The 24,886-nt window shown below is 36.8% G+C and overlaps 1 long non-coding RNA gene across 1 annotated transcript in view; it reads left to right on the forward strand.

Annotated features, from left to right (window-relative positions):
* LOC140501215 (uncharacterized) overlaps positions 1–24,886 on the forward strand; it is a 48,940-nt gene that overhangs the window by 23,698 nt on the left and 356 nt on the right. The window contains exons 2-3 of the long non-coding RNA XR_011966099.1: positions 3,747–3,811; positions 5,926–6,079. This is a non-coding gene — a long non-coding RNA (uncharacterized lncRNA). The remainder of the gene's footprint in view (positions 1–3,746; positions 3,812–5,925; positions 6,080–24,886) is intronic.

Raw genomic sequence — 24,886 nt, forward strand, 5'->3', positions numbered from 1 at the left:
TTGCCAACAACAGCTATTGCCAACTGGATATGTTTGCCAGTTGGTGGACATGTGGCATTGTTACTGTAGCCCTAGAATGAAGCAGCTAATCTGGGAAGGGACATCTTTAAGGTGCTTAGTGATTAGCATTTATGTTTCAGATGGCAAATTGCCAACTACCTGTTGGCTGGAATAGGAAGCCAATCTCCTGACAGGCTAACTTCCTTCCATTTGTATTGTTTTCTACAGAAATAGACTATCATAATAAGTCCCTTAGTACCCTTCCTTCACTGTCTGGACTATAAATGCTAATCTAGACCTGGACAAGCATGATGCATTGTTTGTTGACTTTTCATCATGAAGTGGCCAGTGGCCAGTAGGTTGCCTTTGGCCATTGACAATGAAATAGGAAATGAGCCTGTACTAAATATTACCATACAACGCCCTGCTTTGACAATAGAGTGTAAAGGTACATGGAGACATGTCAAGATTAAGGTGGAGACACTACCGGTTATCAACAGACTCTATGTGTCTGAAGTTTGAGAATTTACAAGAAAAGGTATGAATTCAACCATTGGAAGTAGCTGAGAGAGAAAGAGCATAGAGAAATAAAGCCCAATGATAATTTAGTAATCCTTATTTCAACTCATAGTCTCAACTACCTCCCTCATGGGAGTCAAGTTAACGTAAGTTACTCACTCACTTTACCCAAGTTACTGAGGAGTTACAAAGTAGATGTTTTTAAAGTTGGAGTTCTAATAATTAGGAAAATGACCAAAATGGGGGAAGAACATGAAAAAAGGGCCTGGAAAACCTCCCTCCTGGATAATAAATCCCTGAGTTGAATTAATTTGTAACATATTAATGGAAAAGGTATTTTTGTGGGTAGAAGGAGGAGGTCCAGACCTGTGATTTCTTTGGTTTTGTGGATTCTCAATAGCAAAACTCCTTTCACTGACCATCAAAGCACTTGTTAATTATAGTATTAGAATGTTTGGGACATTGAGATATTAAAAAAGCCCCTAAAATGTGACCATAGGTAGTGTGTGTCAAATGTCGGGACTTGACTAGAGGACTTCCTGACTCTGAGGCAGACTCTCTAGCCACTATGACTTGCTTCTTATTACTGTAAAATTACTGCCAAACACTAAGCCCTCACTGGGATATTTGTGATGATGACATGGCCAACATAGTTAAACTGGAAATTAAAACCTCCTGCAAGGTTCTCATTTTTTTTTGAGTATTTATGTTGACCACTGTCTTTTGTATCATATTTCCAAATGCTATGTGATATAGCATACCTTGGTGTGAGATTTTTTTTTTAAACAGGCAACTTATTTGCGATGTAATTTATACTTTTTGGAGTTAACGGCCCCTTTACCTTGATTAGCCATATCAGAGTCATAAACTCACAGGACTTGTGTGGTCAGTTTGTTTTTTAGCTTCCAGATGTAGGAATCTATTTCAGCAATCCCAAGTCTTACAAAAGACTTGGAATGATGTACATTATTAACAAACATCTGTCCTATGAAGAACAAATTTAAGCGTTTAAGTTCTTGCTTATTAATATATCTCATGGGTAAGCCTTGCTTGAGCTCTTTCAGACCAATATCGCTTAAGGCTACTCCATTTTAATAATTTCATGTAGTCAAATGGATTTCCTTACTTATGAGTCTTCTACATATGTGCTCCATAGGATTGTATATAACAAATACGGAGGAAATGAAAAGGAAGTTGAATTTGTATTAGTTCTGGCCAACTGCCTCTGATTTCAAGCAGCTTGTCAGAGAGTGAATAATGTTCTTTTGATTGATCTTCTCCCATAATTTAACCAGCATTTCTGAATGCTGCCACAAATATATGAAAGGATCCACCAATATTGTTTTTAAAAAGTGGCAGAAGTGCTGGATTCACTTATCCCACATGACTTCAAAAATTTTGCAAAGTACTTCAAATGTTCCCATTTTCCACATCAAAGAGCAATCTTCTCCTTGACTTCTTCAGATTAATAAGTGGAGCCTGATAGGAACTAGTGCATTGCTTGCCATAGACCTGTTGTGAGTTAATTCTTTTTATTTTTTTCTCCTTCCCAACAATTTTTTTTGGATTCCTGTCTCCACGAGGTTTATGATATGAGCCACATGTTGTCACTTATTCAATACTTTGGAATTACAGTCATGTTAGACCCGAGTTTATTTTGAAAACTTTAATCTGGACAAACCTGAAGATTTGACCCTGGAAGTAAATTTATGAAGCTGGGAGCAAGAGCAGTAGATAGCTTGATGATGATAATTCCATTTCAGAAATAAGTTTACTTAACTTCCTTTTAATCCTGTGGCCTACGACTCTTTCAGAAGAAACGTGTATGTCAAAGAGAAAAACTGAATGAAGGAGAATTAGATGGCTAAGGATGATCACAATGCATTTTTAAAATCCAAATCAAGGACAAGATGATATTTTACCAAAACCATTTAATTTTTGTGAAGTTTGTGTGATTATCATTTAACCAACAAAACTTCAGATATTATCCTAGGGCAATAAACTACTTGGAAATGTATTTTTTTTTTTACCTAGACAATACGAACATGTATCTTTGTAATATGTTTTATATTTAACTGTACACATGCAATTTCCCCCATTAGATGGTAAGTTCTTGGGAGTTGGGAGTGGGAAGTGAAGTTTCATTATGGTCATTGTATCCCTGGTCCCTAGCATAGTAGGTGGTTTTAATTAAGATGAATTTAATTTGATCTTTTGAGACACTGGAAGTCAGTTTAGAAACAAACTGCTTTCCTAAAATGAGACTATAATTATTTTTTCACTAGCAGGGCAGGAAAGTCTATAAAGTAGGAAACTTTTTAGTCATTTTCAGCTGTATCTAACTCTTTGTGACCTCACTGGGTTTTTCTTGGAATAGTTGTCATTTCTTTCCCCAGCTCATTTTACAGATGAGGAAACTGAGGAAAACAGAGTTAAATGACTTGCCCAGGGTCACACAACTAGTAAGTGTCTGAGGTCAGATTTGAATTCGGGCCTTCATGTTGCCAGGCCATGCACTCTATCTACTGTTGCTACCTCGTCACTTCAAAGTAGGCATAGTGGACTTTTATGTTGACTGAAAGATAAAGAATAGAAGTAAAGCTGTAACTAGGCCAGGGAACTAGAGTTTTGTCCTCAGGTGCCACAATTTACAGGGAGCTTGTTAGTGTGTACGATTAGTTAAAATAATAGTCTATTAGATGATAAAGTTTCCTCTCCATGACTGACCAACTCCCAGTCCTTTTAGAAAAGCTATCTTGCTTTGTTCTGAGATCCCCATAACCTTCTCTTAACTGAATCCATCCTTAAAAGTTGATTTAAGAGAGCATTTTGCAAAGCTTGCACTGGGCACAAAACAAAACAAATTCTGGTTGGCTATTGATTTAGATGCAAGAAAATGATGGAGACTAGAGTTTAGAGATATCTCTTCTTATAAAGTTCCCTATGCATTTACATTCTTTACTCAAATGTAAGAGATTCCAAAGAGAAACAGCAACAGTAAAACATTGTAAAGAGTTGAAATTACTTCATTACACCAATGGTCAGTGGGTTACAAAGTATCATAAACTTGGTTATGATATTTTTCTTGCCATAATTGTAAAAAAATAAAATCTCTGGAGCAGGGTAGTTTATGATGGTTGTACATAGTCACACTATTAAATAATCAATTCTTTTAAAAATAATGCAATCAAACAAGGTCAAAAGTAATCTTTGTTCCCTCTATTCAGTTCCATAGCCTCATGGCACCCTCATGTCATTTTGAGCCAAGCACATTGGACCATTGGATTGATTGGTAAGATTTTTTCATAGTTGTTTCATCAAATAACCAAATACTTGGATTTACTTTATATGACCTGATCTATTAACCATTTTACTTCAGCTTGTAAGATTGACATTTTCATAATTTGAAATGGTGTGGTGCGAGCACAAACCCCAATGATATCCAAGATTTTAAATGCTCATAAAAATCTGAAACTCTGCAATAACGCTAAATCCTCCTATGCATAGGAGAGTATTCTATATATCTGTGGCACTTGCATTGAACTTTAGCAGGCATTTATATCTAGGTTGTTCGTTAAGCCATATAGTATGTAATAAATCTGTGGGAGAAATGAGCTAAGGTAGGTTTAAAATGTTACATTTAAAACATCACACATGTAAGAAATATAACCAGAAAATCAAAAATCTCAATTGTAAATGAATTATCCTAGCTCTTTAAATATTGTGTCCTCAAAGCAATGACAGGTAATCCATTCTGGTTAGTGGAGCAATAGGAAAACACATTTAGTTAAGGAAGTGAGGTGAGATTTCTCACTGGGATAACAAGGAATGTAAAGTTAAAAGTAGAAGTTGAGACTGAGAAATTTTTGCAGTCCCTCTATCAATGATTCCCTATTTGTCTTGTATATGGCTTGTTTGTATATATTTCTTTGCATTTTATCTCCCCCATTAGACTGTGAGCTCGTTGAGAACAGAGCCTGCCTTTTGCTTCTTTTTGCACCCTCAGTGTTTAGCTCAGTGCCTGACACATGGTAGAAGTGTAATAAGTATTTCTTAATAGATTGATTATAATCCATATTTAACCTATTTACCTCTATGAAAAATTTTTAAAAGATTCTTACAAGATCATCTAGATGGTCTCTCTGCATTTATAGAGGATAAAAATGAAACTATCACAGAGATGAGAAATTGTTTCTAATACATTAATTCATTATCTAATTCATTCCTTTATTCACAAATATGCATTTAGAATTTACTTCATGTATAAAATAATGCTACAAAATTAATAATTAAAAATATCTGTCACCTACTGTTTGCAGAACACTCTGCTAGTACAAGAGGAGGAAGCAAAGTGAGCATAAAACATGGTCTCTACCTTCCTGGCACCTGTAATTTAGTAGAAGAATATGATATTTATACAAATGCCTATCAAACAAAATAACACTTAATAAATACAAACAAAGCACAAGGTTATAGGGAGGAATACAAAGGCAGAAGAGGACCAAGTTCTTATTAAACTTAAGGAATATACTATCTAGATGGAGACAAATGATACATACATACTTCTGTATGCTACATACATACATACACAGATATGTGTAAACATGTATATACACACAAGAACACACATATATATACATACACATGCATATATATTATTTATATATAATATATATACAGAGGGGGAGAGAGAGAGAGAGAGAGAGAGCAAGAGAGAGCGAGAGAGAGCACTTGTCTCTCCATCTAGAGTATATATGTTATCATTTTTTTTAACATATGCCATTTTAACCCTCTGAAATTCCCTCCAGATCAGCCAGTAATAATCATATGGCATTATATCCTAGTAGTGAAAAAGAGATAACTTACTTCAAATAGAAATTCAAGGAAATTAATAAAGAATTTTCTTTTGGAAAAATCATCACTTTCACTACTACCGTAATCAGCACGATTCTCCTCACTCGTTTTCTAAAACAAAACAAAACAAAACAAAAAAGCCCTCTCCTCTTCTGGGGATAGAAATGCGAGGTCTAGCCTATTCCCATACTGCCCCAGTGCTTTTAGCTCAGTGCTCAGTTTAGGGTGGGTTTCCCATTTTCCTGTTAGATGATCACCAAAGGCATTGTAGATTTTAGCCTTGGACAACATTATCTCTTACAACTAGAATGATAAATTCTCTGGATTAGACAGCTGATGCTTCTCAGCCCAGAAAGGCCTAAGTCTCCCAGGGCTGCCAGAATATTGTTGTATCTAAATCCAAAGTCCAACTTTGACAGGAAGTTCCAGGAAAAGCAAACATCTACCTAACACAGCATGAAGAGACATCTCAGAGGAAGCTCCTTGGTCTTTTTCTTTGCCTCTTTTTTTCCATATCCATTTCTTCTTTCCCATTTGCTCTCTCTCTTTCAGCTTTCATCCCTACTGTCCCATATGACTTCCTAAATTTTATCACCACCTGCTGCATGCTGATAACCAGTAGACCCTCACAAAGGAAATATTGGTGTGGTTTGAAAGGGAAGGACAGAAGAAGACTTTTCTGGAAGGAGGAACAACATGAGCAAAGGTACTGAAATGGGAACTAGGTGGATAGAACAGTGGATAGAGTCCTGGTCTTGGAGTAATGAACACCTGAGTTCAAATCCTCCGTCAGACATTTACTAGTTGTGTCACCATTAGAAAAATCACTTAATCTCAGTCTCCTCAACTGTAAAATGGGGATAATGATAGTTTTTGCCTCCTAGGGTTATTGTGAAGATCCAATGAGATAATATTTGTAATGCATTTATTAAAGTGCCTGACATGTAATAGGTGCTATATAAATGCATGCATTTATTGTTATTATTATAATTAATTATTATTGCTATTAATACCCATTCCATTTATTGATAATTGTATCTACCTTAGAATATATATGTATACAACATGCATGTATATTGTGCAATATATACCTATAATGTCATATATGTATATGTTGCATATATAATATTATATAATATGTATACATTTAACTCTTTTCCTTCAATTATTTAAAACAGCTCTGATTTTATCACTATTGGGACTCTCTCCTCAACCACATACTCCAAACCTTCCATATCACAGCTGGCTTCAGCTATGCTATAGAGGACATATATGTGTAGAGGACAAAATTGGTCTTAAAGCCAGGAGGACCTATATTCAAGTGTTCCCTTTAATATTTCTCTATGTGACCCTGGGTAAATCATTTACCTAAAGAGGCTCTTACAACACTCTTCACTATAATTTGTGAAGAAGGTGTTGATTTTCATTGCTAAGGGGAGTTTCCACATCTGGGATTTTCTTATAATAATAAATCACAGATTCTTTCCCTGTCCTATATGTCTTTCGCTTAATACCACAGTAAACCACAGTTTCATGAGTTTCTGTGGTCAAAAGAAATTTATCATATAATTCTCACCTTTTGGTGATGAACCTATCTGATCAAAACTACTCTGGCTCTTGGGTGACAGATGCATAGAGACAATACTTGAAGGCAACAATGATTGCCTTTTATTGTGTGGAGACAGGCTGATGGATGGTATAGTGGTTAGAATACTGGGCTTAAAATCAGGAAGATTTGGGTTCAAATTCTACCTCTGCTACCCTGGGAGAATTGCTTAATTCTTCTGTACTTCAGTCAGTTACTGAGAATTTATCCCCTGAATTCTGCATGGTTTGAGATATTCATTGGTGTAGGTAGTTATCATACTGTGAATCCTCTAAGCTGGAAAAATCACACCTCTTTGTCATCATTATTTGACACATTCCAGAGACTGTGTTCTGCTTGTATAGTCTTTAAAAATTGATGGTTGTAACTATACCAGGATAAAGCACAAGAACAGGACTTTATTAGGAGACAACTATTCTAAATTCCTTGATTTAATTTAAGTACATTTCCTTTTGGTCTTTTCCTATTTGCAGTGAAGAAAAGCCAGTTACTGCTCCCTGTCTGAGAGCCCTCCAATGCTTGGTAGACCTTTATTCAATCATCTTTTTCTCCTGGAGTTTTAATTTTTCCATATTGATTAATTCTTGTTCCTCTCTGATTTTACAGAATTTGCATATGGCAGAATGGAATAAAAAGTCACCTTGTTTGCCAAAGCCATTTGGTTTTTCTGTAGGATTAGTACAACCTTTTTAGTACTAGAAGGAAGTTCATAGATCATAGCTAGATACTCAGCTGTACTATGTCCATGGAAATCAAACCTTTGCACATTTCCAGTGGTCACAGAAGAATGATAATAGTGATAATAGTAGAGGGTGAAAAGACTTTTGGCTTTTGAGGACAGAAACAGATTTTAGGTGGCGATTGGAGGAAGGTTTTTAGCAGAATGACGTACACATTTATGGAATATTGGGTGTCATTCATACAGTAGACCAGACCGAATCTCAGGGTTTCAGAGTGGGAAGGGTCCTAAGCAGCTAACTAACTTAAACCATACAGAAAAAGAGTCCTGACACTAACACATCCCACAAGTTCTCGTTCAGTTTCTGATTAAAGACTGACTGCTGGTGAGAGGAAAACCCAACACCTGAGGTGGCCCCTTTTACATTTGGGACAGGTCTAATTGTTAGAAATGTTTGCCTAACATCAAATATAAATTTACATCTGCTATTTATACCCCTTAATGTTGGATCTACCATCTATGGCCAAGTAGAACAAAAACAATCCCTCTTACATAAAACACCACTTCAAGTAATTCAACATGACTATCACATACCCACTATCTTTTCTTTTCTGAATCCAATTTCCTCCCAAACTAACCTAATATGACATCAAGTCTCTTTGCCACTTTGGTTACCCTTCTCTGGAAACTATGCAGTATCAATATCCTTCATGAATTGTGGCAACCAGAACTGAACATAATACTTTAGATGGAGTCTGACATGCCCAATTTGTGTTTAGGTAGGCTATGACAAGGTGCTGCTGTCCCTTTGGTGGCCAGGTCTCTCCATTTGGCCCTGGAGGAATGATTCCTGCTTCCTGTCTCTGTGGGATGGGAGGCTGCTTTGGGGTCTCTGCTTCTAGTGAACTTGAAACTTCTGTACTGGAATCTCAGGGGTCTCTGATGTCTTCAGGCAAGAGGCTTCAAGTAGCTTCTTGCAGGGGGTAGGAAACACATCAGGATGATCTGTGCTGCAAGGGGCTGCTGAGTGGTTTCAGGTCCTATGTTATCAGGTGGGAGGGGCTCTGAGTTGCTGAGGAAGGGATCCTGGGATCCAGTAGGGGAGAGGAGTGGTCAGTTGCTAGCAAGGGATACAAGATTACTGTCAGTGCGTGGCAAGACTGAGGTATTGAGGAGAAGTCTTGGCAGGGGTATGCTAGGGCTAACTAGAATGAGCTCTCAATGTTAAATTTTTGTTGTGAGCATTTATAGATTGGAAATCAGTAAGCTACAAACCAGGCTTTGATAAATTGTTTTGTTCATTGTCTAGACTTAAGAATGTACTTGTTAACAATTCAGATTTGACTTCAAAGAGTGTCAGACCTACATTTTTTTTTCCTTTTGGAGGGTGAGTTGTTAAACATTTACCAGCATGCCACTAGGGGCTGGTGTCCTTCACATCGAGTGAGCAGGGCTGGGAGCAGGTACTGGGAAGCATTTCCTCTTCAGTTGAGTGAGCTTGGTTCCCAGTGACCACATAGGTCCTAGTTCAGAAAGTGGTACAAGAGTGGATCTAGGTCAGAGCTGCTGCAGCCCTTTTTCTGAATCCATCAACCGCTATATTTGTGATGTTCAAGTGATGGACTTATAATCTGTACTCAATAAGCACGTGGTTAGCTTGCGATATTCATGGAAAAGCCTGGTATAGGCATAATAGCAAATGCCATAAACCTTATATACATGTTGCACATATTGCCATGCAAGCCTCAGGATTTAGAAATCCCTGGACTGCCCCTGCAGGGCTTAGGTAGGATACTCTTAGCAGCTACATGGATGGTTAGTCTCAGCAGAGTGGGCAGTACTACAAGCTTCTGGTGTGTAATCTCGGGCCTTTGTCATCAGGTATTTGGGGTGGCAGGCAGTTGAAGAGGGGTACATTTAGTGAGGGAGGGGCTCTGAGGACTTCAGTGAACAAAGAGGGACTTCGTTACTTCTCAAATCTATGTCTCTCTGTGTATCCCAATATTGTATTTACTTTTATTTTTTGCTACAAATTTGTCCCCAGAGGCCTCAGGTTCATTGTTCAGTGAGACTGAGTGATCAGGTTATGGTAGATTATTTTTATCCTTAATAGAATCAAAGATTATAGGGACTAGTGACTAGCAATGCCTGATGAAAGTTGGATGGATCAGGCTCCATGTGCCTCTTTTAGTCTCTGACAGAGATGCTATGGTGATTCCAATGGCAGCAGCCAGTGCAAATAGTGAAGGTCTGGCCAGGTAAGAAGAGGAATGACTCCTTTCTCAGGCTGATTTTATCTTTCAAATGCTGGGTGTGGAATCAGCTCAGGAGCAAGTCAAAAACAAGGTCTTTTTGGCTTAGAGTTACAAGGCTCTGAACTTTTCTCCTCTTTTTTACAGCCTAGTTTCTTCCTGCTTCCATAGAGTTAAATACTTTGTTTTCAACATGATTAAAGTTCCACTGCCCTTGGGGGTATTTTCTTACTCTAATTCTTTGTACACAACTGAAACTTAGTGAGGATTGTATCAAGACCTGGGCAATGCCCACTCTAGACCAAATCACACAGTTGACTTGTACTGAGCTCATAGTCCACCAAAAGTCACAAATTCTCTTAATGTGAACTGCCATCTTCCTTGTCTTATACTTGTGAAATTGATTTCTTTTTTAAGCCAGGTACAAGATTTTACATTTATCCACACTGAAGTTAATCTTATTCATTTCAGCCGAGTGGTCAAAATTTGTCAAGATATTTTTGAATTCTGACTGTCATCCAGTAGGTTAGCTATCCCTCCCAACTTCATATGACTTGCAAATTTGATAAGAATGCTACATATGCCCTTATACAAAGCACTGATGACTATATTAAACAGCACAAGGCCAGTGAAGGATCTTCAGGCCACTCCACTGGAGAATTCCTTCCAAATTCATATTGAACCATTAGTGACTTCACCAAGTTCTGAATCCACCTTGTTTTACTATTTTCTAATTCACATATTTCTGTCTTCTCCAAAAAATACGAGATATTTTATCAAATGAATCCATAAAATTGAGGCAAATTATATACATATCATTTTCCTCATCTAATCCAAAAAGGAATAATGCAAGTTTAACACAAACTATTCTTGAAGATGGACTTCCATAATCACCACTTCTTTTTCTACATATTCATTAACAATTTTCTAATCTATTATAGAATTGTTTTTTCAGGAATTGAAATCTAGTTCACTGACCTATAGTTAGCAAGTTCTGTTCTCAGTGTCCCCTTCCTTTAAAAATTGGGACATTTGTTATTTTCCAATACTCATTTCTTACATTGATAGATACTCTGCAGTCATGTCTGAGGTTGTAGCTCATCTGGACTGGGGGCATGAGTTCATCAAACACATCTAGGCACTCTCTCAGTATCTTCTTGCTTATCTCATGTGTATCAACTTCTTGTCAAACATTTTTATTGTCAGTTCCATTGCAAATTCCCTTGGCAGAAAAATCAGAAGCAAAACAAGAACTGAGAAGCTAGGTTTTCACTTTCTTGTCAATTATCATTGTCTTAATCATACCAAGTACCATTTCTCCCCTTTCTTTGATCTTCTTCTTTCCCCAGTGGGGTTTTAAAAAATCTTTTTTGGATGTCCTGAGCTTTCATCACCAGTATCAACTCTTATGAGCTGTAGTAACCCTGAAATTATTTTCCCAGAGACAGTTCACACTTATATCCATTCTCTCCATTACTTGAGTTTACTTCCATCTTCTGTATATGCCCTTTTAAAGGTAAGTTCATTGGTGAGTTTCCAGTGCATTCACATTAAATACTTCCTACAACTCCCATTTCCCTTGTGGTGGGAATTATTTTCCTTTATGTTTTCAGAATTTAATTCTTGATGGTATCCCTTTCCTCTTGGTACTACGTTCCCTATAGAATTTTAGTTTATGTGATCCTACCTACCCTTCCTCTATTCTCTGAAATTTGCTTTCCTGAAACCTAAGGCTTATGTCAGACTATTCACAACTTTCCGTTTCTCTATCAGAAACTCTCTGAGAATGTGGTTATTCCCTTCACTCTGACTGCCCTCAACTTTCTCATAATTTCCATATCAACAGCCAATTTCTTCATATTAATAAGAATCATACTCAGAATTGAATTTTCCCTTGTTGAGTCCTACATATTTCGAAAATTGAAAGAAAGAAAACTGAAAAGTTTTTAGCTGGTCTGCTTTTATCAGATGTCTGTATAACTGATTGTTCCCTTCATTACAATATCATGACTCTGTCAAGTTTAGAATTTTTTTCCTAACTTCATAATTTAATTTCTCTTTATGTCAAAGTTGCTTTAAATACACACTGATGGCAAAACTGATTCTGCTTTTCCCTCATTTGATTTGCCTTCTAATATCCTCACATGCTTTCCCTCTCTGATTTCTCTATTTCCTCATATGAGTGTGCTTTTTTAATATACAATAGTACATCACCCCCTTTTTGTCTATACTGTTTCTTATAAATAAGACATAAACATGAATCACCATAATTCATTCATGGGTTTCCTCCTACCAAGATCCAGTATTACCAACATGATCAAATTTGCCTCTTCCTTTAGGACCTCTAGTTCTTGTTTGTTGTCTAAAATTTGAACCTTCCTATATAGATACTTGAGGCCATAGGTTTTACTATTGTCTCACTTCTTGGATTATTTCCATGTGAACTTCTGTTATGTATCAACTGCTATTATTCCCTCATTTAAGCTTTCCTTTGTAATATTTAGCTTGACACATATATTATGCATAATTCTCCTAACCCATCCATTTTACTGTATTTTCCCTTTAATTAGTTTTGATTAGATCAGGCATAGACTTTTGGACCTTTCTTGGATGTACTCCATCCCTGGTCAGGAAATTGTTGTTGATATATTTTAAGAAATTGAAAGCCCATTCTCAGATGCAAACTTCTTATCCAGCTGTTTTGCATCCCTTGATTTCAGTTGGTAATAGTGAGGAAAACACAATCTTTGGAATAAATTATTATTACTATTTTTGGATCTATGAATGGAGGAAGAGTTAATGACCAAAGAAAGAACAGAGAGGATCACAGAAGATAAAATGAACAAATTTAATTATATAAAATTCAAAAGATTTTATATAAGTAAATGCAATACAGTTAAAATGAGAAGGGATGCAGGCAACTGGGGAAAATGATTTTCACAAGCTAGTATGATTTTTTTATCCAAGTTATATAACAAACTGATTCAAATTTTTAATGAAACATTCTCCAAAAGAAAAATGGTCAAAAGAAATGAGTCAGTTTTCAAAAGAAGAAATCCAACTTCTTCACAGTCAAGTGGAAAAACAATTCCAAATCACTAGTCATTAGAGCAATACAAATGGAAGCATCTACATCCAGGTAGGAGAGGAACAGAGATAATATCTGTAAAGTGCTTCGCAAATTTGAAGAGCTATCTAAATGCTATTTAGAGCTATTAGAATCCAAATACAAAGGACTTTTTATTCTGTATATGAAGATCAATCAGTATGCATTCATTAAGCAAATAGTATGTCCCAGTGTACACTTCCAGAGGGTCTTCCCCTCTCAGGGTTTTTTTTTTTTTTTATTAAAAGGACCATCCTTTGACTCATTTCTTAAAGAGGCCCATTCACTGAGTGGTTGTGGTCTCACTCAAAGTGAGAACCTGAAAAAGCCTTAACCTAAAAGGGCCTAGGATCCCATTGGATCCTAGGTTATCTCCAGCCATCCTAATCTATATCTGGTCATTGGACCCAGATCAAAGTCAATTGCAAGTCACATCATCATCTCCCTGATGTCATGGTACTCTTCAAGAATGAAAGACAAACACAATAACAGCAGCAACAAATGAAAGGAGCTCTAAGTTTCCACTTCATACCCATCAATTAGACAAAGATGACAAAAATATGACAAATATTGTAGGAGTTGTGAAGAAAAACAAGATTTAGGTAGAAAAGACTGTGGTAGAGAGCAATTTGGAACTATGCCTCCAAAAGTCACTAAACTGATTATGCTTTAACATAGTGTGATATTACTACAAAATATATATATCCCAAAAAGATCAAAGAAAGAGAGCAAAAAGACTCCTATGTACAATATACAAACACGCATATTTATGTGTCTATATGTGGGTATGTATGCATGTATATATACATGTACATATACATACATACGCACACTCTTTTAATAGTAGCAATAGACTCAGAATTAAGGGAGTACCCACTTTTTGGAGAGTGATTAAACAACAAATTATGGTATAGGAATATAATAGAATAAAACACCACTCCCTTATACTTCCAAAGTCACCATGGTAGGCAGTCATCAAGGTCATGAAGACATTCACTAAATGCCAGTAGGAGTCATGTAAAACCTCAGCTCTATTTCCCCAAATAACAAAGAAGCCAGTTCTCTCTCTTAAAGAGCCTACTGCCACCTAATACTCAATATATAGGGCCCTGGGTGGAGCTGTTATGGAGAAGGATAATGGAAAGCAAAATGGTAGAAGAATAAGTGAAAAGAGGAGGAAGAGTTGCATAGAAGTATGGACATGATCCCACTCATGGCAGCATCCAGGTAGGGAAGACTTGCCAAGCAACCCTCCTCAGTAAAATCCCAATGAGTACCACTTGCCAGAAACCAAATATAGATCTTGCCATATGTTACCAGGGGCAACAAATAGCTGTCTCGTTAGCAGAGAGTCACCATTCACCCCTTCTTTTTTCTTTCCCCTTAGACACTGATTGGATCATCTTTTACCTAATAGCTTTACTTTACTGTTCCATGGAGGACAAGAAATACTTCCTCTTCAGAATATTCAACCATTTTCTCTTCAGGAAGTCTCAGATTTGTCTTTTAGCTCCATGTGTACAATTTTACTTTGCCTTGCCTTCCTTCTCTATGATATCCTTCCACTCTCCAACCTTAACAAACCTTTACTACTTCAAATATTTCTCCATTATCCACCATGGGAACCAGGGTGGTTTTTTATTTTTCAGAGAAATACTTCATTTTATCTGATAATCTGGACTGTAGGGAAGGGGTCCTCAAGTTTCTTCACTTTCACTTCTAGGATGGAGGTCAGCCTACACTTGGAACATTGATATCCATAACTTGGCTATGACAGATATACAAACATTATCCACTCAGTGCAAACCACTGTAAAATTCTCCTTGTTCTCCATACTATTTGATATTCTTATCCTTATTTTACACTACTTGTAGGTGTTTACACTTTACCTCTTCAGCACCTGATTTACAAGCTTGTATCACCTTTCAACAAGTTTACAATTACATCCAACTTCTTTTCTTCAGTCTCAACAACTATTATAGTCACATCCTGCACTTTTTTCACTAACTTCTTATTTGTTTGATTTGATTTCTTATTTGTTTGGATTTTCTTACCATCTATCTTCACCTCCTCCTTTTCCTTTAGACCTCTTCCTTAAGGTCTTATTCCTCAATTCTGCCCCATCTCCTGAAATCTTCCCTGGCAAAGATCAGAATCCAAACTTGGATTCTTCAAATTTTCTTTGATTCTTCCAAATTATTTCCTGTCACATTTAATCTTTGGTTTCCTTTACATGTTCAAGCCCTGTTCCATCACTTACATAATGTTCATCTTCTTATTCAGCTCAATTTCTTCTCTATTCTGTTCTTCTCCAACTTTTTCCCCACAGAGACCTGAAGTGGTTTCCATTGGATGAATTCTTCCAGTGTCAAGGCACTAGGCATAGTCATTGCTGTTATTGCTCCCCCTTTCCACCATCTTGAGAAATACCAAAAGAGCATAGGATGCCCAAATTATCCCATATGTTGGGAACAAATGCCCTATTATTTCCTTTCTTAAAGGAAACAGCAGAAACAAAAATCAATAACTAGACCAGGGATCCTTAGCTTGGAGTTCATGAATTTGTTTTTCTAAAATATTTTGATAAATTTATTTCATTGTAATTGGTTTCCTTTGTAGTCTCATGTATTTTATATATTTAAAAATATTATTCCGAAAAAGGAATCCATAGGCCAATGAATCTATGACACAAAAAATTAAGAACTCTTGGCATCAAAATAAGACTCAAAAGTCATGGCAATCTAATATTTTGATTTTCTAAAATTCTTGGCTAAGTTTTTTAAACTCTCAAAGTACCCAGTCCTCCAAATATAGATGGGTATAATAATACCTGTTCTTCTGTACTTCGTAGGCATGTTTTGTGAGTCCATGAGATAATATATGTGAATAAACTTTGAATTCCTCAGAGAAAAACTAAAAAAATCCACAATATTACTATAATTACTTGTCCTAATGTTAAACTGGGATTTTACAGCTGCTTCACAGTATATTTTCTCATAGAATTAGTATATTTGCTTAAAATAAGGAAATGGAAAAAGGATAGTGCGCCCAACACATGTTTCTGGGAAAATCCATTTATAAACAGCTTAATATATTTGGAGAACAAGTTCATATTTTAGATTCAATTTTTTTTACTTTGGCTCAGTTATTTTGCATAATAATTACCTTCTTCATTGAGATCCATGAATATGTCCAGTTCATTAGTATTTTGAAGAAAAGAATGAAGATTCTTTTAGACATAAGTATATTATTTCATGATTCCTTTACTTTATGCTTTCTTAAAGTCAAAATCATTGAACAGATGTTACTCAACTTTTCCAAAAAGTAAAAAAGTGACCCCTTGGGAGAGAGCTAACATGCACAGTTTTCCATGAACAATATTTTTTCAGAAAATTATGAATGAATGAAAAACAAGGTATGTAGGAGCTTACCATTAGAATATTTTTGCACTTTAAACTAATTTCTTACTCTAAGATTCTATTTTTTTTTTACAATGGTTCATAATTTTAGTCTTCAGGAAAGAAAAAAAATAATTTTCAGTGTTCTTAGCCTGAAAACACTATGTTTGCTTTAGCTGAGCAATTCCGAATTTATTTTTTACTTAAGCACTTTCCTTCCTACACAGCTTCTGTATCCAATCACGGAATTGCAGAATGTGAGAGCTGGAAGGGAGTTCAGCATCTATCTAACCCAACTTGTATCCAAAAGGAATCCCCACTATAGCACAGTCAATAAGTGAACATCTGGGATGCGCTTGAAGACCTCCAAGGGGGAGGAAGCCTCCACTTCCACTGGAGCACATTCCACTGATGTACATCATGGTTTATTAAGAAGCCTTTTTTTTTTTTTTTGGTGTCACTTAAAATTGCCTTTTTGCAAATTCCACTTATTGCTTCTGGTTTATTCCTCTGGTTCCAAAAAGAAGAAGTTGAATCCCTCTTTCACACAACAGTCCTTAAAATACTTGAATACAGGGATCATGTTTCCCCTGAATCTTCTTTTCTCTAGGCTCAACATGCTTGGTTCCTTTGGTTAGTCGTCATATATCACATATATTAGTCTCAAGGCACTTTACCATTATGGTTGCACTCCTCTGTTCACTTTCCAGCTTAACAATGTCCTTCTTAAACCATAGTGCCCAGAAAATGATGTACCTGTAGATGAGGTCCTATAGATGAGGACATTTTTAGTAATAGCAATAAATTAATTAATGGAGTGACCATTTTTTACAGTGTAGTTAAACAACAAATTATGGTATAAGAATATAATAGAACACTATTCCTCTTTACCTCCAGAGTTGCCATGGCAACCAGTCATCATACATATCTTGTTTTTCATTCATCCATAATTTTCTGAAAAATTGTCGTTTGTGGGAAACTGTGCCTACGGTGCCTGTAGATGAGGTCTGCCAAGGGCAGGGTACAATGGTGCTCTCATCTCCCTTTTCCAGGAGTTATGCTTTTCTTAATGCAGCCCAAGATCATACTAGCTTTTTTTGGCTGCCACATGACACTGGTGACTCAGTGAATGTAAAGTCACAAAAATCCCCAGATCCTCTTCAAAACAACTTCATCTCTTCTCAGACTATACTTATGGAGTTGATTTTTATACCCACATACAAGACTTGACATTTATTGTTATTGAACTTCATCTCAATAGATTGAGCCCGATGCATGTAGATCCTGACTGTCACACAATATATTAGTTTTCCCTCTCAGCTTTGTGTCATCTCTGAAATTAATGACCATATATTTTATTCCTTAATCAAAGTCACTGGTAAACATATTAAAGAGCACAGGAGCAGTCATAGAAGCCTGGAGATCTCCTTACATGTTATCGAACAGTCAAAAATTATTCCTTGAGTTCAGTGATGCAACCACTTCTGCATCCATCTAGTTGCATTATTGTCTATTCCACATTCCAAAGGAATATTATGAGATAATTTATCAAGCAATTGCTGAAATTTAGGTAAATTATATTTGTACCATCCCCTCACTATTACTAGTTCAACCATGTCGTCAAAAAAAAGGAAATGAGGCTTTGGGGCAGGGGCTATGCCTTATTCTTGATGAAGCTATACTGACTCATAATAACAGCTTGTCTATCTGTCTATTCACCACCATCTCTTTAATAATCTGTTCTAGAATTTTCCCAGGAACTGAAGTCATGCTCACTGGACTATGATTTGCAGGCTCTGTTTTCTTCCCTTTTGTGAAAATCATGACAGTATTTGCTCTTCTCAGTCTTGTGGTCAATCTCATTTTCCATGATCAGTTAGCCAGCAAGCATTTATGAAGTACTCTATAAGCCAGGCACTGTGCTAATAACAATCACTGTGGATAGAAAGAAAAGCACAAGCACAGTCCCTGTCCTCAAGGAGCTCCCATTTTAATAGGGAATACAATATATAAAAATGTTAGGAGCTAAGATGATGCCTAAGTTGTGAGTCTGAATGATTAAGAGTATGGTGAAGTGTAGTAGGGGAGGTAGGAAGAATGAAAGGTTTTTTTGGGAAAGATAATGGTTTGATTTTGGACATGTTGAGCTTAAGATTCACTTTAATATATTCAATGGGAAGGTCAGCAAAGAGGTTAAGTTTAGAGAATCATCTGGATAATTGAATAGATGGGAACTGATGAGATCACCAAGTGAAATCATTAGAGCAGAGGTCAGAAAACTAAACCTCAGGGACCAAATCTCATCTGCTCACTTGCTTTTGTACTAATCCCAAGGTAAGAATTCTTTTTTCCATTTTAAAATACAAATATAAAAGACATTCTTAGCTGAGGATAATACAAAAGCAGTCAGTGAGCTGGATTGGGTCCTTGGGTGGTAGTTTGCTGAATTCTGAAGAGAAGAGAACCCAGGACAGTGCCTTGTGGGATAGCACTGCTGAGCCTTGATCTGGATGAAGAAAGGGGAAACTTATTACCTTCATTACACTTTGGGATAGCTCAGATTTTCCTTACATAAAGCTTAAATATGCTTTTTGTACTTTTTTCCTAATGCTCTTAATTCTTGGCACTGGGGCCAAACAGAAAAAAGTAATGACTCTTCAAATACTTGAATACAGCTTGTATGAGAACTCACTCATTAAGTTTTTTCTTCCCTCTTACTATCAATGGAACTTTAGATAATATAATCTGCATGTACCTAACCATCGTGATGAACCTCCTCCAGATATTTCTCATGTCAAGATGTAGTCTAGACCATTAGAGATAATATAACAAGAATATAATCTGTATCTGTGTAGTCTTGGACACTGTACTGTTCTTTATATTTTAATTTTACTTTTTAGCTTCCATATTATACCATTAACTCATGTTGATCTTGAAGTTGACAAAAAGTTCCAACCTTTATTGCTATCAGCATGCCTTTCACATGTTTTACTTGTGAGGTTGTCTTTTTTAACCAACATGTAAAAACTTGACATTTATTCTTAATAAGTTTTATCTTATTAGATCTGACCCAATGCTCTTGTCTATAAAGCAGTTTTTGTACCCTGAGTTTCATGGACCTATCCCTGCTAGGTATCATCTGAAAAAAGGGGTGGCTAAGTGGCATAGTTCTGGGGTTGGGGTTAGGAAGACTCCAGTAAACATGTTGCCTTGGGTACTAACTGTGTGAACCCAGGTAAATTGTTTAAACTCCCTCAGCTTCCATTTACTCATCTGTAAAATGAAAGGGTTTGAACTCTGTGACCTAAAAAAAGTCCCTTTTAGCTCTAACTCTACTCTCCTTTATCCAAAATCACTGATAAAGGTATTAAATGTGATAGGGTCAAGGACAGACCCTTGGACCACTCTATTAAAGAAACTCTTCTGAGTTGACATCAAACTATTAATAACTTCTCTTTCATAACTATGACCATTCCATCAGTTTTAAATCTGCATGGCTGTATTATCATTTAGCCCACATAACTCCATTATGTCCATAAGAATAGTATTAAAGATTATGCCAAATGCTTTACTACAACCTAGGTAAATTGTATCTACAGCATTTCCTTGTCTGTTATCCCTATCAAGAAAAGGAAATGAGAATTTGTCTGGCATGACCTCTTCTTGATGGAATCATGCTGGCCCTTTGTGACCACTACTTTATTTTCTAGGTGCTCACTAACCCACCTTTAATAACACATGGCAGAATTTTTGCCAAGACCCTGGGCTACAGTTTGTAGACTCTATTTTCTTCCCCTTTTCGAAAACCAAAACCTCTCCACTTTTCCACTCCTGCTTCTCAGATCACTAACATCACTCAGATCACTGATCAGTGATATCTGCTCATTCTTTGAGTCCTCAAGGTTATAGCTCATCACGTCTTGGTGACTTGAACTCAAGGGCATCTCTCTTACGTTTTTTCATCTTTGTAACATACTGTCTCAGATAGTGCTTCAAAGGCTATGAATCAGTCCTACCATATTTCTCTTGAAAATGAAGAAAACAAGAGATAGAAGCTCCTAATTAAGGAACAGGGAGTTCAGAAAGGAACCAGTCCAGAAAACAGGGAGTCATTGATCACTTCACTATTATCTCTTTTCTGCTTTTAGACATCTCTGTGCATCTCTTGGGAAAATTACAAACTGTACACAAAGGACCTGAGGTTAGAGGGAGGGTGGGGAAGTAAAATAAAGTGGCATATGGACAAGAAAGGGAGGAACTAGCCTAAATAAGAGAATGCACAAACAAAATTTTAGATGAAACCGATTGCTCTAGGTCTTACTGACCTTGGCATTGCTACAAGGGTCATATTTTATGTAGATGAAATAACTGTCTTTGAACAGTTTCTCCTGGGTCACTGGCATAACAAGCTTTTCCCTTCATGTGAAGCATTCCAGGATTCTATTTTTTCTCAATAAGGGTGATTATATTACTATGTTTCTAGATATGTTTACTTGAATTTATGTTAATACTATCCTTTTTATTGTTAAAGAAAACCATATCTCTTGTCATTTTTTTTACCTCCTGTGACAATATGATGCCAGAACTTCTCTTACATATTTCTCTTTTGTTGGAGGTGGAGAAAAAACATAAATAATTGAGCTTATGAGACCTATGAAATCATCCCCATCAAGTATCATCATTAAACCTTTATGGAGCACCCTTTCTGTTATCCCATTAACTGGCGTGTGATGATGGGGCAGATCATCTTGAGTAAAGTAGATTTCATTTACTTACACAAGCCAAACATTCCAAACCGTAGTTCTAATACTACCATCTCCACCTCTGTTCTATACTGTTCTATACAATTTATCTTGTTAGAAAATTAAACTCAAATGGAGTTAAAAACAAAGAGATGATGAGATTAGGGAGGGGCTGGTGGCAGCCTTAAATCTAATACCTCCACTAAAACTTTCTGCGGGGGAATATATTTGATTGTCTGATACAATGCACTAGAAATCCCCATATATCCCAAGAGTTTTCAAAGCTTACTCCTTAGATCACCAGGGAAACACTTTTCACTTGCCAGGTGGCATTTAGCCAGGAGGTGATGCCATAGTATCCTTCCTTGGATTGTCAACAGTCAACAAATGGAGCAGTAGCTGGCCACCTGCAGTAAGAATAGGTGTGGAGTGTTTTCTAGGATGCGTTGACAGTGTTTTTGAGCAAGCTAGAAACGTCAAGAGTCTCAGGCTGTGATGGGCAGGGTAGGGCAGGAACAGGAGAGGGGGAGTTGTCATATGTAGAATACTGAGCAAGGTTTTGTATGTCTAACCTGGGGTCAAATCTGGGATGGGAAACAAAGCAGACCAGACTATGGAGTAGTCAGACTCATAGTTGCAGTGGAATTAAGTCAGGAACTTGGCAAAAATTTGAGACAATGGATGAGCAGCTAACTCATGGAACCAAGCTGTAGTAATGAAGTTCTGTTATCAAATGTCTACCATAAGTCGCCATAGGTAATTATGCATTACTAGATTAGGCTAGTATTCAATGCCTTCTGTTCTCTACCATCACTATATCATTCTAGCATTATTTTAAACTATTGTTTGGCACACTTATCATCCTCTGTATAGCTCCTGTGATTTCCAGCCTCCAGACTTTGTTCAAGCCATTACCTATAATGCAATGACCTCTCTTCCCTTCTCTTTGCCAACTGAAATACTGTCAAGATTTACCTCAAATACCAACTTTCTCATGAAATCTTCTCTGGTTCCTCAGTTAAGAATGTATCTTGCAAAGCACTTTTTGACATCCTGGTGCACCTAAGGAGGCAGCTAGATAGCTCAGTGGATAGCATGCTGGGCCTAAAGTCAGGAAGACCAGGTTCAAATTTGACTTTGTACACTTTCTAGCTGTGTGACTCTGGGCAAGCCACTTAACCTCTGTTTTTCTTAATCCACTGGAGAAGAAAATGACAAACCAACCCTGTATCCTGGCCAAGAAAATCCTACAGACAGTATTAGTGTGCTATGATCCACAGTCACAAAGAGTTAGTCACAACTGAACAATGCATTTAAATGCATGTTATTCTTCTTTATAATTTCCTTTTGTGTCTTGTCTTTTGGCTTGCAAGCTCCATGAAGACAGAGAGGATCATTTATTCTTTGTATTACTCAGGTTGTCTACCACAGTGCTCTGCACATGCTAGACTTTTAATGGATGTTAATGAGATTGAGCTGATGAAGTTAGAATTCTATCAACTAAGGTTTATCAGCCAATCTATGTGATCAGTACTCCAATAATCTGGTAGCTAGATTATCTCACCACAACCTCCTCTGCTATTCCAGGTCACTTATGTGTTTTCTTCTGAAAACTGTATGATTCATTTTGCACTTTACTTTTTATCCATAGAAGTATACCTACCCAACTGCTTCTCAAATTATCCATCAAACTGTGTGATTTTTGGACAGTGGAATACTCCTGTGCTGTAAGAAATGATGAGCCAGTTGACTTTAGAAAAACCTGGAAAGACCGGCATGAAATAAAGAGAGAAATGAGCAGAACCAAGAGAACACTGTACACAGTAAGAGCAGGATTGTTTGAAGGATGACTGTGAATTGCCAAGCTCTTCTGAATGTTATAGACACTCAAATCAACCACAAAGGGCCTATGAAGGAAGATGCTTTGTGTGTGTTTGTCTTTTGCTGCCTAAGAAGACCATGCCATCAGAGAAACAATGACATGACTTACACTTGACTTTGTTTTGAGTGAAGGTGGGCTGGGCAGGTCACCAGCCTCACTTCTTCTCCAGAGCCATATGAATCCAGTGACTAGATATTCATCAGGATGACTGGAGATGACCCAGGATGAGGCAATTGAGGTTAAGTGACTTGCCCAAGGTCATGTAGGTAGTGAGGGTCAAGTGTCTGAGGTGAGATTTGAACTCAGGTCCTCCTGACTTCTGCACTATCTCTATCCACTACACCACCTAGCTGCCCCAAGGAAGATGCTATACACCTCCAGAAAAAGAGCTGATAAATAGAAGTATGCAAAGTATGCTTTCATATATATTTATATATCTACTTCAAACAGTGGCCTTCCCTAGTGTAGAGTGGGGAGGGAAGGAGAGAGGGAGACAGGAGCTTAAAATGTAACAAAAAATTAAATGAAATTTAATAAAAAAAAGATTTTCAGACATGCTTTGGTTGCTCAGTTATATTCCCCTGGTCTTATTTAATATATGTGCCTAGATGGTGCAACAGATAGAGCATTGGACCTGGAGTCAGGAAGACCTAAGTTCAAATCCTGACACTAGGTGATTCAGCTTCTCTTAGTATACCTCTCAGGGTCATTGTGAAGATCAAATGAGATAATATTTGTAAATCATTTTACAAATCTTAAAATTTTATATATATATATATGTATACATATATCTCATTATACATACGTATATATCTCATTATATATATATATTGTTTTAAGGTAGATAGATAGATCTATGTCTATATACAGATCTGTATCTATATATATATATTCTAGCTCTTATTATTACCATGTTCATAATGTCCTTGGAGAGATATTTATCACCAAAGTTGCAGGAATGTTGGAACCTAAATAATTTGTGCAACCAGATCGTAAAGCTTCTTTTTTTTCTGTCAAAGAATAAAAGTTTGAATTGGATTTTCTTTTCACTGAAACCAAAGAATTTTCCTGTGGACTTATTTACTTTTAAGTTTAACTGTCCTCTGAATAGGCCGAATGCTCTCATGGAAGTTTGGAGCTGAAGACAGAAGACCTGAGTTAGAGTTCTGTCTCTAAGACTTATTTTCTGTGTCAATGTAAAGACATTGCTCTCAAAGCCATTCTCCTTCCCTTCCCTCCACCTTCCCCTCCGCCTCCCCTTACAGAAAGCCTTTTGGAAGGACAGACATGGCAGCATATGAATTGTTGCTTCTATTAAGTTTCTGTGCTGGATCCAATGGATAGTTAAAACTCTCTTAACTTCTCAGAACAGGAGTTTCCTTATTACAAACTAAAAAGATTCAACCTCTACTAAATCTTCCTACAATATCACATTTAGGTATGGAGGTGACCTGGTGTTACACCAGGAGATCGCAAGTTTTGTAATAGCTATGTAAGGCAGAATGGTTTCAAAGACGGACCCGATGAGAGGCCATGTACCTGCTGTCAAAGGCTCAGATTAGGTAAGCCCATGGAGCCTCATCACTCAAAGACTAGCTACAACATCTCATGAAGATAATTGTCTAAAGTATAAAGGCCTTACAATCTGCGGTGGTTGAGAGAATAATCAAAATGATCATAGATCAAAGATTTAGTTCTAGAAGGAACTTCAAGTGATTAACTAGCTGAAGTTCTTTATTTTATGAATTTGAAAACTGAGACCCAGAGGCTATAAGAGGTTATAAGTAGGTGGCATAGCAAGAATTTGAATACATATCTAAATCAAATGCTCTTTCCACTTTACCAGAT

Source organism: Notamacropus eugenii, chromosome 4 (genome assembly GCF_028372415.1).
Source record: "Notamacropus eugenii isolate mMacEug1 chromosome 4, mMacEug1.pri_v2, whole genome shotgun sequence".
NCBI classification, from domain to species: domain Eukaryota; kingdom Metazoa; phylum Chordata; class Mammalia; order Diprotodontia; family Macropodidae; genus Notamacropus; species Notamacropus eugenii.